This window comes from Peromyscus maniculatus, chromosome 2 (genome assembly GCF_049852395.1).
Source record: "Peromyscus maniculatus bairdii isolate BWxNUB_F1_BW_parent chromosome 2, HU_Pman_BW_mat_3.1, whole genome shotgun sequence".
NCBI classification, from domain to species: domain Eukaryota; kingdom Metazoa; phylum Chordata; class Mammalia; order Rodentia; family Cricetidae; genus Peromyscus; species Peromyscus maniculatus.
In genome coordinates, this window is record NC_134853.1 from 136,260,287 (window position 1) to 136,275,749 (window position 15,463).

Sequence of the window (15,463 nt, forward strand, 5' to 3'; positions counted from 1 at the left end):
CAGCATGATGGGAGACTGGGGTCTTTTGAGACTCCGCCCGCTTTCTGTTGATTAGTTTCCGCGAAGTTCTTCTTAACCTTGTACCTGAAGCGTTTATTCTAACTCTTTAAAACACCGCCAAGTAAAGCTGGTGGGAAGAACAGCTTCTTATTCCCCAGCTGGATTAATGGGCTGTGGTCTGTAGGAGCCTGTGTCCTTGGGAGACTGTTTTCAGTGGGGGGAGGGAAGGTTTAAAATAAACCCGTTTCCCAAAAATAGTTGTGATTGAAAGTGTTATTATCCATAACAAATGTTAGTGCTGATGGGACAGAGGCATGCGCGATTCTTCTGTCTGACAGACAAGTGAAAGTCATATTTCACATTATCACGGGGTTTTCTGTGATTTACAGAATATTTGTGAAACATTACTTGCAGCGGCCATGATTGATATGGAGGGAACAGCTTGTGTGTAGGGGAGATGTGTATTTCACAAAGACTGTTCAACATGAAATTTACAGTCCCATAAAGTGCTCCTACATCTTCGCCAGAGATCTAGTTAAAAGGACTTTACAGTCTGAAACATCCTAAAATTGATTCTAAATTAACGTTTCCTCACATGTATTTGAGATATTGATGGGGCCCTGCTATCAGGCTTTTATTAGGGAGTGATAATCTGAGGCAGGCTGAGACAGACGTACACACATACCAACCTCTACTACTCCCCAGAGGACACGGGGGTCTGTGCTCCTGGGAAGGGTAGCCACGCGACTTCAGGAAGACACCGCAGGGTGCAATCAGCCTTCAGAACTGGGGAAACAAGTGTGGACCAACCTAAACACAAAAGATGACCAAAGCCTCATGGGATGCCATCAATTATGGCAAATCTATTGCAGTCAGAGGCATAAAGATACTGTCATAGGCTGTCACCACCTTCAACAGCCAAACCAGCCTGAAGAAGATGGGGACCAGTGGCTGTTTTAGACCCCAGGGAGGAGGGGATGAGACACCAGCATTAACCATATCAGGATGGATTCTTCATAGGGTCAGAACTCGAGTGCTGTCAGAGAAGCATCCAGTAAAATTCTGGGGTAGGAAATTCCAGGCAGGTTGCGTCACGTGACGGTCCTCCAGCATCCTAGGAGCTCACTCTTCCCTTCTGTTCTCCTTTCTCTTTGTTTTTTCTTCCTTTGAGACAGGGTCTCACTAGGCAGGCCTCAAACATGACCTTCTTGTGCTCAGCACACCTAGCTTCAACTCTCAAGTGTGCAGGGAAAACCTATCGAGAGTAGCATTCTACAAGGCGTGGGAGACAAGAGGTGCATGTGGCCTCACCAGGGCCCTGGAGGCGCTCCTGGGGAGGAGCAGGAGCTTTGGAACCAGCCTGGGCTCAAGACTGTGAAATCAAAGCAAATACCATCTCTGGCCCTGACAGGATCTTTTAAAAAGCATCTAGGATACAGTGGGGTCATCAAGGTGTACCTTTGTTTAATATGAAGGTATTTTTTACAAGAACAGATCAGGGCTGGATGTGGTGGCTAACATCTTTAATCCTAACTTGTGAGAGGCAGAGGCAGGCAGATCTCTGTGAGTTTGAGGCTAGCCTGGTCTACATAGTGAATTTCAGACCAGCCAGGGCTATAGCCTGATATAGGCTATAGTGAGACCCTGTCTCAAAAACCAAAAGAATGTACGGGCAATAGTGGCACATGTCTTTAATTCCAGCACTTGGGAGGCAGAGGCAGGCAGATCTCTGTGAGTTTGAGGCCACCCTGGTCTGTAAAGCAAGTTTCAGGACAGCCAGAGCTGTTACACAGAGAAACCCTGTCTCAAAAACCACCACCAACAACAAAATGTTAGAAGGTATTAGGACATGGGGAGCCAAATGAAGATATAGGGAAAGATGGCCATCTTCAATGAAAGCAGAGAGGTCTGGGCTCTTAATTCAGCTCTCAGCCGGCAGACCTGGGCAGTAATACAGTTCTGCTTTTTTCTTTTAAAGATGGACATGTGTGGTGGCGCACGCCTTTAATCCCAGCACTCCGGAGGCAGAGGCAGGTGGATCTCTGTGAGTTCGAGGCCAGCCTGGCCTACAGAGCCAGGTCCAGGAAAGGAGCAAAGCTACACAGAGAAACCTTGTCTTGGAAAACCAAAAAAAAAAAAAAAAAAAGATGGACATGTGTCAGCCATGTAATGCATTGCCCACCAAGGCCAGTAGAGGGCGTTGGACACTCTGGAACTGGAGTTACAAGTGGCTGAGTCACCATGTGGGTGCTAGGAATAGAACCCAGGTCCTCTGCTAGAGTAACCAGTGCTCATGACCTCTGACCAAGACTCCAGCCCTCTTCCTGTTTAAGCCATCCAGCCTGCAGTGCTTTGTCACGGTAGCCTCAGCAAACTAATATACTACTATTACTTGATTTATCAATCTTGGACAAAATTTATTATTTATTATTCTGGCGGATGAGGAATTAGTTCTCTTGAAGTACTCCAACCCTCCCTTTCCTCTTGCCCATCCTCACAATATAATTTCCCACAATTTACAGTTAAATCAATAGTGTTTACATTATTGACCAAGTAAATAAACTCTTCAGCCAAGCAATAAAATACTATTACATTTTCTTTCCTTACGGTTTGGCTTTTACCTAGAGTCAATCATGGCCATTTCTTTTCAATCATTTAGTTCTAATTATCTGCAGTGATTTACCCTGCAAATGTTCCATATGTAGCAGGATTTTTTTTTTTTTTTCTAAATATTCAACCCACATCTGACTAGCCTCTTCTCCCCGGAGACCTGTGTCCACAGACCTCTTTCTCCTTCAGGTGGGACTTTTACAAAGCCTGGTTTACAAATCTGCCTTGGGGTTTTCTCTGGCCGCTCGTAGCACTGGACACCTTGTGTCTTGGTTTACTCCTTTGTTTAATGGGGCGTGATCTGTAGTGGTGTCTGTGGGTGTGTCCCGGAAAATCTGCTAACGCCTCTTCTATTGGTTGCTAACCGCGACTGGACGGGCTGCGTGCGTGACTCATGTAAGACATGGCAAGGCTTGATCGTCACACAGTCCCCTTTGCTTCTGTTGGTAAGTCTGACGTCATTCTGATTCTCGCCTCTGCCTTGGTGGCTCTCCTCTCCTCAGGACTGTGAAATCTTTTCTGAAACTGTGGACCGGGGATGAAGCCCGGTAGTGGAGCGCTATCCTGAGCATGCATGAGTCCTGCTTAAATAACTCGAACTGGGGAGATGGGCACAGATCTTGTGCTTGATGGGTGCAAGGTTTGAGCATGGCACAGAGCCTTTTGTTTTATTGTATTAAAATACGTTAGAAATACAATTATTTATTTGTGCACACACACACATTTGTGCATGCCACACTGTATGTGCAAAGGTCAGAGCACAGCTTGTAGAAATAGGTTCTCTCTTTTCAGCATATGGGTCCCGGAATGGAACTCATCTAACCACTGAGCCATCCTTACCCCCTTTTTGTTTTAAACGATTTATTTATTTTTGTCATATGTGTATGGGTGTTCATCTGCATGCATATACATATACATATATATATATATATATATATATACATACACACACATACACACACACACACACACACACACACACACACACACACATTATAGCACCTGTGTCTGGGGCCTCTTCAGAGCCAGAAGAGGACCTCAGATTCTCTGGAACAATGTGGGTGTTGAGAACCTAACACAAGGCCTCTGCAAGAGCAGCCAGTGCTCTTAACCTCTGAGCCTCTCGCCAGCCCTCCACAGAGCCTTATAAAGAAATCATTATAGTTCTAATAGTGTGAGCTGATAGGGCCAGCCCAGGACACCAGCCCAGGACACTTGCTTTGGTTTGGGTGCTGGCCGTTAGGGAAGGCCTATGGCCAGCCAGGGGAGACACAGGGAGAATTTCTAGGCAGAGGGAATAAAGCGTGCAATTGGCTCAGAGGTGAGTGAGCAGACGATAAAGATCCCCTTGCCCCTGCCTCTTGTGTTCAACTAAAGGCATGTGCCACCATGCCTGGCACGGCTTGTTCTGGCAATCTCTTGATTATTGCTTCCAGTGACTGGAGAATGGGACTGGAGAGACGGTGCAGTTGTTAAAGTGCTTGCTGTTCTTCCAGAGGCTGGGGTGCAGTCCGAAGCACCCATGTTGGGCAGCTCACAACTGCTGTAACTCCAGTTCTAGGGATCTGAACCCTCTTCTGGCCCCCATGGGCACCTGCACACACGGCATACACTCATGCAAACATACACATTAGAAAGAAAAAAAAAAAAGACGGGGCAGGAGATACAGTCCCGCCGTTAAAAGCACAGACTGCCCTCGGAGAAGAGCTGGGTTTGATTCCTAGTACCTATATGGTGGCTCACAACCTTCTGTCACTCCAGTTCCAGGGGATCAGATGCCCTCTTCTGGCCTCCACAGGCACTAGGCATGCACATGTGCACAGACATTCATACGTGTGCACAAACACTCATACACATAAAACAATAAAAAAAAAAAACACTGACAATTAAGTAACTAATAAAAGGATGCTTGAAGAGGCAAGACTGGAGGTGGCTGCCAGCTCAGAAGCCATGCTCAGAGCACCACGGGGAAGACAGAAGCAGAACTCCTCTCAGGAAGGGACAACAGGGCCGGAGGATGAAAGAAGGGAGGGACCGAGCCTGCTCTCAGGGAGCGCAGGGCCTGTCAGGAGAACCCCAGCCCACGTCTCCAGTTTTCTTTGCAGTGCTGGGAATAGAACCTAGGGACACTTACAATGCAGGCAAACACTGTGCCACTGAGATACACTCCATGTGGCCTAGGCTGTCCTCAACTTGCTATGTAGCCCAGGGTGACCCTGAACACACTCACACACACCATACACACATACACAATAATAATAAAAAATAAATTTTAAAAAAGGTCCCTACTTAACCGTATCACTGTTCACGTTCATATGACTAGACAGACCTCCAGTGCTCAATCTCCCAGGCCTTCCAGAACTCTCAATGATGCCCTGCCACCAAGAGTGCACCAAGATGCCCTTCCAAGCTGGGCGGCGGTGGTGCACGCCTTTAATCCCAGCACCCAGGAGGCAGAGCCGGGCCAATCTCTGTGAGTTTGAGGCCAGCCTGGTCTACAGAGTGAGGTGAGATCCAGGGTAGGCACCAAAACTGCACGGAGAAACCCTGTCTCGAAAAACCAGAATAAAAAATTTTTGTCCTTTGGCAAAACCCGTGGGCCATTTCGGACTCGTGGCTCTGTGGTCCTCCTTCTATCACCTTTCTCTCTCCCTGTGCTGTTAAAATGAACCCTCCCCTCGCTGGAGGCTGAGCTCAAGGGCAAGGGTTGGTGTCCCTGTGTCCCGGGGCAGGGTGGCATAAAATAGATGTTTAATAAATGTCTGCCGGCTGATGAGAAGCCAGCCAGCTCTTGTTTTGATGGTTATATCCGAATGCTCATGATATGTAGGTACATAAAACCACTGCCTTCTCCAAGCTGCCATGTGCAGAGTGGTAGGAGCGCCATCCAAGGAGGCCAGTGCGAGGTCTATGAGGCATTTTACAGCGGCGACAGGGACGGCCATGTCAGTGTGGCGTCATCTTTGGACACTAAGGACAGGGATTTGGTGCCATGAACGGTCAGTTAAACTGTAATTGGAGAGAGCTGTTCTTCTGAAAACCATAATATTCTTCAGTTGCAGCCAAATGGCATCCAAGAAGGGGAGAAAAAATTTTTGAAATGTCAAAGAAATCATTTCCAATTTGGTGCTCACCAGCAGAGACTCTAATGATCAGGAGAAACGAGAAGCAAACAAATTAGCACTAATGGAAAATGGCTTTTGGGGAAGAGGATTTAAATTACAGTCAGCCCATCATGGCATGCAGCGGGTAATAAAAGTCAGTTTCACCAGCTTGATCCGAACTGGAGCTCCCATGGAATGCCAGAGAAAAACGTCCGACGCCATCACGCTCATTGGAATCTCTCTGTAAGTGGCAGCCAATTACAATTGTCATTATTTTACCTTGGAGAGAGAATGATGTGAGAAATCATAGTACATGAAATTAAAATCCAGATTAGAAACCTTCATCCAAATTGTTTATGGCCTTCTAGTCTTGGCAAAGTCTTCTGCAAGAATGACCAGCATGCCTTGTCTTCTTTCCAGAACGAACTCGTTGATTTCCCCTCCATCAGAGGTGATTAATAAGTGGGGTCTTATCCACAAATCATTTCTACAGTGGCCAAAAAGTCCTTCAAGCAAGCAAACCGAAATCACAAAATTTCAAAATCTAGCTCCCATGCTAAGTCAGAGGTCCTTAGCCACACTCAAAAGGAAGCTACCAACCATCAACAACTATGAGGAGCCAGGGCTGTAACCCAGCACCTGGGAGACTGAGGCAGGGGAACTACCATAAATTCAAGGCTACTCTGGGTTATGTAGCAAGTACCAGGCCATCCAGGACAGCACAGCAAGATCCTGTCTCAAAAGAACAAACCAAGCCAGATAAACAAACAAACAAACAAACAAGAGCTCACTATGTCTTGTTTCTAGATCAAATTTCCCAGAGAGCTCCCCTTGCCAACTCCGTCCCCTAAATGCAGGACAGAATCTGGGGGCAGAAGCTGGTGTAGGAGCCATGAAGGGGTGCTTCTTTTTGGCTTGCTGTCCATGGCAAGCCATAAAAGCAAGAAACCTCCAAGACATGGTTATCAGCCTGGCTCACGCTCCCCAGGTCCCCTCACAGACAAAGGGGTCACTGGATCCCATTCCTGGGGCAGGGGGTCACAGGTCAGAATGAAACAAGGCCTTCCCCTTGGAGTCCTGACTTGCTTCCTCACTCTCAGCAGAGATAGATACGTCACGTGTGCTAGTTTTATGTCAACTTGACACAATTTAGAGTTATCGGAAGGAGGGACTCTCAGTTGAGAAAACACCTCTCTAAGATCCAGCTGTAAAGCATTTTCTTAATTAATGATTAATGTGGGAGGGCCCAGCCCATTGTGGGTGGGGTTGTCCCTGGGCTGATGGTCCTGGGTTCCATAAGAAAGCAGACTGAGCAAGCCATGGACAGCAAGTCAAAAAGAAGCACCCCTTCATGGCTTCTGCACCAGCTTCTGCCTCCAGGTTCTTGTCCTGTCTGAGTCCTGCCCTCACTGCTTTTGATGATGAACTATCATATGGAACTGTGAGTGCAATAACCCCTTCCTCCCCAAGTTGCTTTTGGTCATGGTGTGTCATCACAGCAATAGTAACCCTAAGTAAGACATTGTGTGTCACTCAAAGATGGAAATATACTTTCAGAAACGTGTTTAGAAATACATCCTTGTGTGTAAATCACAGAATGTAATTACATGAACTCATATACCTAGACAATATGATATGGCCTGATGCTACTAGGCTACAAGTCTATACAGCATGCTATCACACTAGCTGTAGGTAACATAACACATTAGTCATTGCATATCTGAACATTGAAAGGTATAGTGAAAACATGTCAAGGGCTGGAGAGATGGTTCCATAGCTAAAAGCACTTTTCAGAGGATCTGGGTTTGTAGCAGGAATCTTAAAAGTTCTTATTAATAAAATCAAACCTGAGCCAGATATTGGGGTGAACTGGAAGATCAGAGAACCAGAACAAGCCACAGCTACCTCACCTTGCCAGATAGATCCTCAGTTGGTCTTGTTTCCTCAGACTGGAAGCCTCTGAGTCCTCATCCAGAATGGCTCTCAGCTGAACTGTGCTGCTAGAAGCCTGAAAGCTTAACCAGCCAAATGCTTCTAGTTTCTGGTCCTCACGCCTTATATGCCTTTCTGCTTTCTACCATCACTCCCTGGAATTAAAAGGCTCGCTTTCTGGGATTAAAGGCGTGTGTCACCATGCTTGGCTGTTTCCAATGTGGCCTTGAACTCACAGAGATCCAGAGGGATTTCTATCTCTGGAATGCTAGGATTAAAGGTGTGAGTGCCACCATTTTCTGGCCTCTATATCTAGTGGCTGTCTGTTCTCTGACCCCAGATAAATTTATTAGGGTACACAATATTTTGGGGAACACAACACCACCACATGGGTTCAGTTTCCAGCATCTGCATGGTGGCTTGTAACCACCCATAACTCCAGTTCCAGGAGACAGATGAACTCTTCTGACCTCTGCAGGCGGTACATGTACATGTATGTAGGCACAACACTTACATACATAAAATAAGTAGCTAAAAGGCTGGAAATGTAGTTCAACGGTGTAGAATCTGCTATGGTACGTGTGAAGCCCTGGGCTTGATACCATAGCCATAAAAAATGTGAAAGATTAAAACAATGATACACATGTGTAGGGCACTTCCGAACGGAGCCCGTAGATCCCGAGGCTGTTTTGTGTGGCGCTGTAAGTAGTGTGGGAGAGAAGGCCTAAGGTGTTAGAGTAGGTTATGTAGATTTTACTTATTATTTATTTATTAATTATTTTGAGACAGGGTCTATATAGCTCAGGCTATCCTAGAACTCACTATGTAGACCAAGCTGGTCTTGAAATCCCAGAGCCGTCTGCCTCTGCCTCCCAAGGCTGGGATTAAAAGTGTGCGCCACCATGCCGGGTCTGTGTATAGATTTTATAAGTACCACATTCTGGGCTGTTATTACATGTATAGACACTTTTATTTCTTCAATAATAAATTCACTTTAAAACAAAGAACAAAACACAAGTGAAAAGGTGCTGGAGCTTAGAGGCCTGGTGAGCAGGCGTGAGAACCCTGGGAGATGGTGGAACCCTTTGGGAGATGGATCTGGTGGGAAGAGGCCAATCACTGGTGCCCGCTGTCAAAGGGATGCTGGGACCCCAGGCTGTGGCTTCTCTCTTCGGAGACCACCGTCACAGTCTCCCCATCCTGACTTTCTGCCTGCTACCGGCCGGGAGCTGAGAGGTGGACCAAACTGGAACCTCTCAAACACGAACCACAGTAAACCTCTAAGTTGCTTCTCTCAGACATTTGTTACAAAGTATTTTGCTACTTGTCCAACACGCTCAGTTTACTGTTATTTGTTTGGAAACAGTGTCTCTTTACATAGCCCTGACTATATTAGAATTCACTATGTAGATGAGGCTGGCCTGGAACTTACAGAAATCTGTGAATTCCTGCCTCTGTGCTGGGATTAAAGATGTGTGCCACCATACCCAGCACTTACTGTTACTTTCTATCACAACGTCAGTTATTTTTTAAGTACTTTTCTCTCTTTTTAAAGACAGGGCCTTACATAGCCCAGGCTTGCCTCAGACTGGTAGAGGATGACCATGAATTTTCTTTGCAAATGTGTATTTGTGGTGTGTGTATGCATGTTTATATGCATGTGGATAGGTCCATGTGCTGACACTGAGTGTCTATTTATTGAAACTGCTGTGGAACAAGCCTTTTCTACACTATGTATATGTATTACCCTCATTGGTTAATTAAAAAGCTGACAGGCTGGTAGCTGGGCAGGAAGTTGGGCAGGAAAGCCAAACTGAGAATGATGGGAAGAAGGAAGGTGGAGTCAGGAGAGATGCCAGCCACCAGCTGGAGGAACAAGACGTGTGAGAGGACAGGTAAAGCCACGAGCCATGTGGCAAAACATAGATGAATAGAAATGGGTTAATTTAAATGTGAGAGCTAGTTAGTAATAAGCCTGAGCTATTGGCCGAGCATTTATAAGTAATATAAGCCTTTGTGTAGTAATTTGGGAAGTGGCTGCTGGGTATTTGGGAATAGGTAGGCAAGAGAGAAATATCTGTTTATATATGGTGCCCAACATGGGGCACCAGATGATGTATAAATCTAATTAATCTTATCAATAAAAACCAGGAGTCAGATATGGGGTAAAAACCTGAAAGATCAGAGAAGCAGTGAGCAGCTACCAATGACTTCTTACCTTTTCTGTTCCTCCAACCCAAAAGGCTGAGATCCTGTCTCAGCCCTGCCTTACTACTTCCCGTCCCTCTCTCTACAGTCCTCCAAACCTCTATGGTTAACTAGTGGCTAGCTCCACCCTCTGACTCCAAGCAAGCTTTATTTGTCAAAACACAAACAAAATATCACACAACAGAAACAGGGTTTCTTGGTGAACTGAGAGCTTGCCAATTCTGGGTAGTGTACCTGGCCAGCTTGTCCCAGGGATTCTCTGTCTCTGCCTCCCAAGTGCTTGCCATTCCTGCCTAACTTATGTGGGTTCTGGGGATCTGAACTCTGGTGCTCAAACCTACTTGCACAGTCAACACATGATTTGGAGCCTCCCCCTCCCCCCCAAGACAGGGTTTCTCTGTATAACAGTCCTAGCTGTCCTGGAACTTGCTTTGTAGACCAGACTGGCCTTGAACTCACTGAGATCCACCTGCCTCTGCCTTCCAAGTGCGCCACTACCACCAGGCTCAATTTGGAGCTTTAAAAGAATGTATTTATTTCTATTTTATGTGCATTGGTGTTTTGCCATGGGTGTCAGGTCCCCTGAAACTGGAGTTATAGACAGTTGTGAGCTGCCATGTGGGTGCTAGGAAGTGAACTCGGGTCCTCTGGAAGAGCAGCCAGTGCTCTTAACCACTGAGCCATCTCTCCAGCCCCAATTTAGAATGTTTGATCCCCTACCTTTACCGCTTTTCCTGTATCTCCTGATATAACCTCATTATTCACTCACAAGCCCCATTTTTCTTCTACCCAGACTCACTCTGCCCTTAATTCTATTCCCCAGACCTATCTATTCTCCAGCTCTACAAAACACAGCTTAGATCTCGCCACACTCTCCCCCACTCTCCTCACCCCTCCTAAGGTTCCATGTTTCATCTCCTTCATTCCCTATCTTTCTTCCTCTTCCTGGCCCCTCACTCTGCCTCGACAATTCTTCCTCCATCCTCAGCTTCCTCTCTGGGCCCTGGCTGGCACAGCCAATCTGCCCAGCTCCAAAGCTGTGTCCTGGGCTCTGCCAAGCCTTCATTGGTGGAGGCCTCTTATACTCTCACATCCCAAGGACTGAGAGGGGAACTGGTGTCTCCTCAGCAAAGCCCATCCAAGTTTCTTATCCTATATCCTCATTTAAAAACCCCCGAGACGTTAAGGGTCAGGCCATTCATCTGTATGTACCTTTGTCCCCCATGCTGACACCAAAAAGACCTGTTTTATTCATCAAAGATAAATATCTAAGGGGCCATGAGAGGGCTCAGTGGGTAAAAGGTCTTGCTGATAAGCCTAGTGACCTGAGTTCAATCCCCAGGACCCACAAAGTGGAAGGAAAGAAGTGAATCCTGCAAGCTGTCTTCTGAATTCCACACGTGTGCTGTGGCACACGCACATAAATAAAAAGTAATTTATTTTATTTTGTTGGAATTTTGAGAAAGGGTCTCATTATATAGACTTAGCTGACCTGGGGCTTACTCTGTAGACCAAACTGGTCTTGAACTTATAGACATCTATCTGCCTCCATCTCTGGAGTGCTGGAATTCAAAAGTGTGGACCACAATACTCGGCTAGAATGTAATTTAAGAAAATGATTAGGCTGGGTGTGGTGGCAAACAAACGAATGGACAGAATAAAGGATTAATATTTCACTCACAGGTACACTCTCCCCACCCATGCCCGCTCAAGGTCCGCCACTGCCCGGAGGGATCCAATGTCAGCATCCTGTCTGTCTCCTGGGCTCCATGTTGGCCACACCTGAGACCTTGTCTTCACCCAGAACTACTTAAACCACATTACTTTTTTATTTATCTATTTCCAAGATGTGGGTTTTTTTCCCTTCACTTCATTGGGACATCCAGTCCAGCTGCTTTCTCTTTCTCCTATCCATGTTAGGTCTTAGGGCTTGATCACTTCAATTGCTCCTTTGCCAGAATCCTCAAGTTCCTGCCCTTTGTCTTCTCACTGCATCTACCTGATACACTCAGCGATTCCCCTAGCCTCTCCGCACCTGCCATTATGTAGCTGAGTATTGCTGTGTGTGGGGGGGATAATGTACTGCCATTCAGACTGGTGCTATGGCTGCTGCTCTCCGACCACAACGGGAGGGCACATGACAGCAGAAGTCTCTAGACTTCCTTAGGTGTTTTCTCCCTCACTGTTGCTATCTATTCTTTCCAACCTCAGACAGGATCTCTAACCCTGACTCTCACTGGCTAACAGGTCCCTATGTCACAGAGAGAATGTGCCACTTGTGAGGGCTATTGCTGGTTGTCATCTGGAATTAACTATAACCCTAGCAGCTGGGTACACCTTTGAGGGACCTTTCTTTCTTTTCTCTTTCTTTCTCTCTTTCTCTCTTTCTCTCTTTCTCTCTTTCTCTCTCTCTCTCTCTCTCTCTCTCTCTCTCTCTCTCTCTTTCTTTCTTTAAAGATTTATTATGTGTACACTCTTCTGCTTGCATATATGCCTGTACGCCATAAGAGGGCACCAGATCTTATTCTAGATAGTTGTGAGCCAACATGTGGTTGCTAGGAATTGAACTCAGGACCTCTGGAAGAGCAGCCAGTGCTCTTAACCTCTGAACCATCTCTCCAGCCAGAGGAATTTTTCTTGATTGTATTGTTTGAAGTGGGAAAACCCACCCTAAATCCGCATCTCTTGAGGCGGGAAGATCCACATTTAAATCCACACTTCCCTGTGGCAGCCTATATAAAGGACATGGAAGAATGAAGCACCTGCTCTTCATCTGCTTGTCCTCACTTGTGACTCACTGATATCAGCACCTACTTCTTTGGGATTCCAGCATTTACTGAAGACCACCTGAGACATTCAGCCCTATGAACTGAACATGTACTGGACTCTCGGACTTTCTATTGGGAGACAGCCATTGTTGGACTAGCTAGACCACAGTCTGTAAGCCACTCTAATAAACCCCATATATATTCATTCTGTGTTCTGTTCCTCTAAAAACACTGACTAATACACCATTAAACAAGAATTCCCTAAGTTTCCCATTATGAGACCTACCAATGCCCTAATCTCAACATGCATTCTTCCTTTCTGTCATGTTTCAAATGTTCCTTTGTGTGTGTGTGTGTGTGTGTGTGTGTGTGTGTGTGTGTGTGTATGTGTGCGTGTGTGTATGCATACACACACATAAGTATGCATGCATATGGAAGTCAGAGGTCAATGCTGGGTGTCTTAGTCAGTGTTCTATTGCTGTGAAGAGACATCATGGCCATGGCAACTATTATAAAGAAAAGCATTTAACTGGGGCTTGCTTATAGTTTCAGAGGTTTAGTCCATTATCAGCATGGTGGAAAGCATGGCAGTGTGCAGGCAGACATGGTGCTGGAGAAGGAGCTGAGAGTGTTACATCTTGATTCACAGACAACAGGAAGTAGTCTGAGATACTGGGTGAGGCTTGAGCATATAAGAGCCCTCAAAACCCACCTCCACAGTGACACACTTCCTCCAACAAGACCACACCTACTTCAATAAGGCCACACCTCCTAATAGCGCCATTCCCTTTGGGGTCCATTTTTTTCCAAATCACCAGTTTTTCATGGGCTACTGAAATCTCAAAGCCCATCCCCAGTGACACACTTCCTCCAACATGGCCACATCTCCTAATCCTTTCAAATAGTGTCATTCTCTGGTGACCAAGCATTTAAATCTATGAGCCTGTGGGGGCATTTCTCACTCAAACCACCACATTTCATTCCCTGGCCCCCATAGGCTTATAGTCATATCATAATGCAAATATGCATTCAATACAACTTAGAAGTCCCTGTAGTCTATAACAGTCTCAACAATGTTTAAAAGTCCAAAGTCTCGGGGTTGGGGATTTAACTCAGTGGTAGAGCACTTGCCTAGCAAGCACAAGGCCCTGGGTTTGGTCCTCAGCTCCAGAAAATAAATATAATTAAAAAAAAATTTTAAAAAAAGTTCAAAGTCTCTAAGACACAAGGAAATCTCTTAACTGTAACACCTATAAAATCAAAATAAAAAAGCAGATCACATACTCCCAACATACAATGGCACAGAATATACATTACCATTCCAAAAGGGAGGAAAGGGAGCATAGTAAGAAAACACTGGACCAAAGCAAGACCAAAAGCCAGCTGGGAAAACTCCAAATTCTGCATTTCCAAGATGTCAAGATGCTCTTCAGATCTCCAACTCCTTGCAGCTTTGTTGACTGCCACACACTTCTTTCTCTAGGGTTGCCTTCACACTCTGTGAGCAGCTTTCTTCAGCAGGTACCCCACGACTAGGACTTCTCCAACATCTTGGGGTCTCCAACAAAATCCAGGCTTCACTTTCACATCTTCACACACCAGCCTCTCTGGGCCTCCAAGCAGGAACTACACTGACACATGCCTGACCTTGGCGGCTTTCCTTAGTCGAGGAGGGAGATTCCACAACCCCATCTTGTATTCTGGACTCTAAAGCCATAACCACGTGGCTGAAGCTGACAAGTTCTACTGCTTGCTGGGGCTGGAACTTGGCCACCTTGTTCAAATACATTTTCATCAGCTTTCTATTTTGATGGTTTTCTTCACTGTTTAAATTCCTTTAATTTTTTAATTCCTTTGCATAAGTTGGAGGCTTAGCTGGGTGGGGTCTTGCCCCGAGGTCACCACTCCCTTTATTCCACTGAACATCAGGTTTTCCCTTAATCTTTTTATCTCATTGAGTATTGGACTTAGCACCATTATACACTTCCTGGGTGCTCATTTCCTCCTCAAATTGTACATTTTGTATTTTCCTTGCTCAGCTTGCTCCTTTTCATTATAGATCTACACAACAGTGACATCTAATAACCACATGACAGAGTCAATACTAGGCTGCCTTGAAATCTCCTCTGCCAGTGCCATTAATCCAAAACTCTTCAGTTTAGCCTGTTGCAGAATATTTGTTTAACTAGGCAAAGAGAATTACATTTGTTTATGCTGTGGAATATTGCTTTAACTGTGTAACGGTGTGTCACCTTTGTTTATGCTGCATTTGTTTAATTATGTAAAGATGTGTTGCTCTGCCTGCCTAAGGCACAACTGATTGGTCTAATAAGAAGCTGAATGGCTAATAGCTAGGCAGTAGATGGATGAGCAGGGCTGACTGGTAGAGAGAATAAACAGGAGAAAAAGAGAAAAAAAGATCAAGAAACAAGAAAATGAGGAGAGAAGGATGCAGGGGGCCAGCCACCCAGCTCCACAGCCAGCCATGGAGTAAGAAGGAAAGAAAGGTAAAAGCCCATAGGCAAAGATAGATATGATAATTTAAGTTAAGAAAAGCTGGCAAGAAACAAGCCCAGCTAAGGCTGGGCATTCATAAGTAAGAATAAGACTCTGTGTGATTTATTTGGGACCTGGGTGACAGGCCCCCAAAGAGTAAAACAGTAAAATAACCAACTACACCCAAGGCCAGCCAGACATGAAGTAGGACATACAGAATGAAAGAAAGGTAAAAGTGCTGAGGCAAAACATAGATGAGGAGAAACAGGTTAAGTTATGTTATAAGAGCCAGCAGGAGAAGCATAAGCTAAGGCAAAGCATTCATAAGTAGTAGTGAGTCTCTGT

The 15,463-nt window shown here is 45.6% G+C and overlaps 1 protein-coding gene across 4 annotated transcripts in view; it reads right to left on the reverse strand.

Annotated features, from left to right (window-relative positions):
- Armh1 (armadillo like helical domain containing 1) overlaps nt 1–15,463 on the reverse strand; it is a 43,834-nt gene that overhangs the window by 25,624 nt on the left and 2,747 nt on the right. For 2 of the 4 annotated variants that reach the window (XR_013049296.1, XM_076564864.1), the window contains exon 2: nt 690–810. The exons of 1 other annotated variant lie outside the window; for it this stretch is intronic. The gene's annotated coding sequence lies outside the window, so the exon portion shown is untranslated. The remainder of the gene's footprint in view (nt 1–689; nt 811–15,463) is intronic. One more of the 4 variants, XM_076564865.1, reaches the window with a different exon arrangement.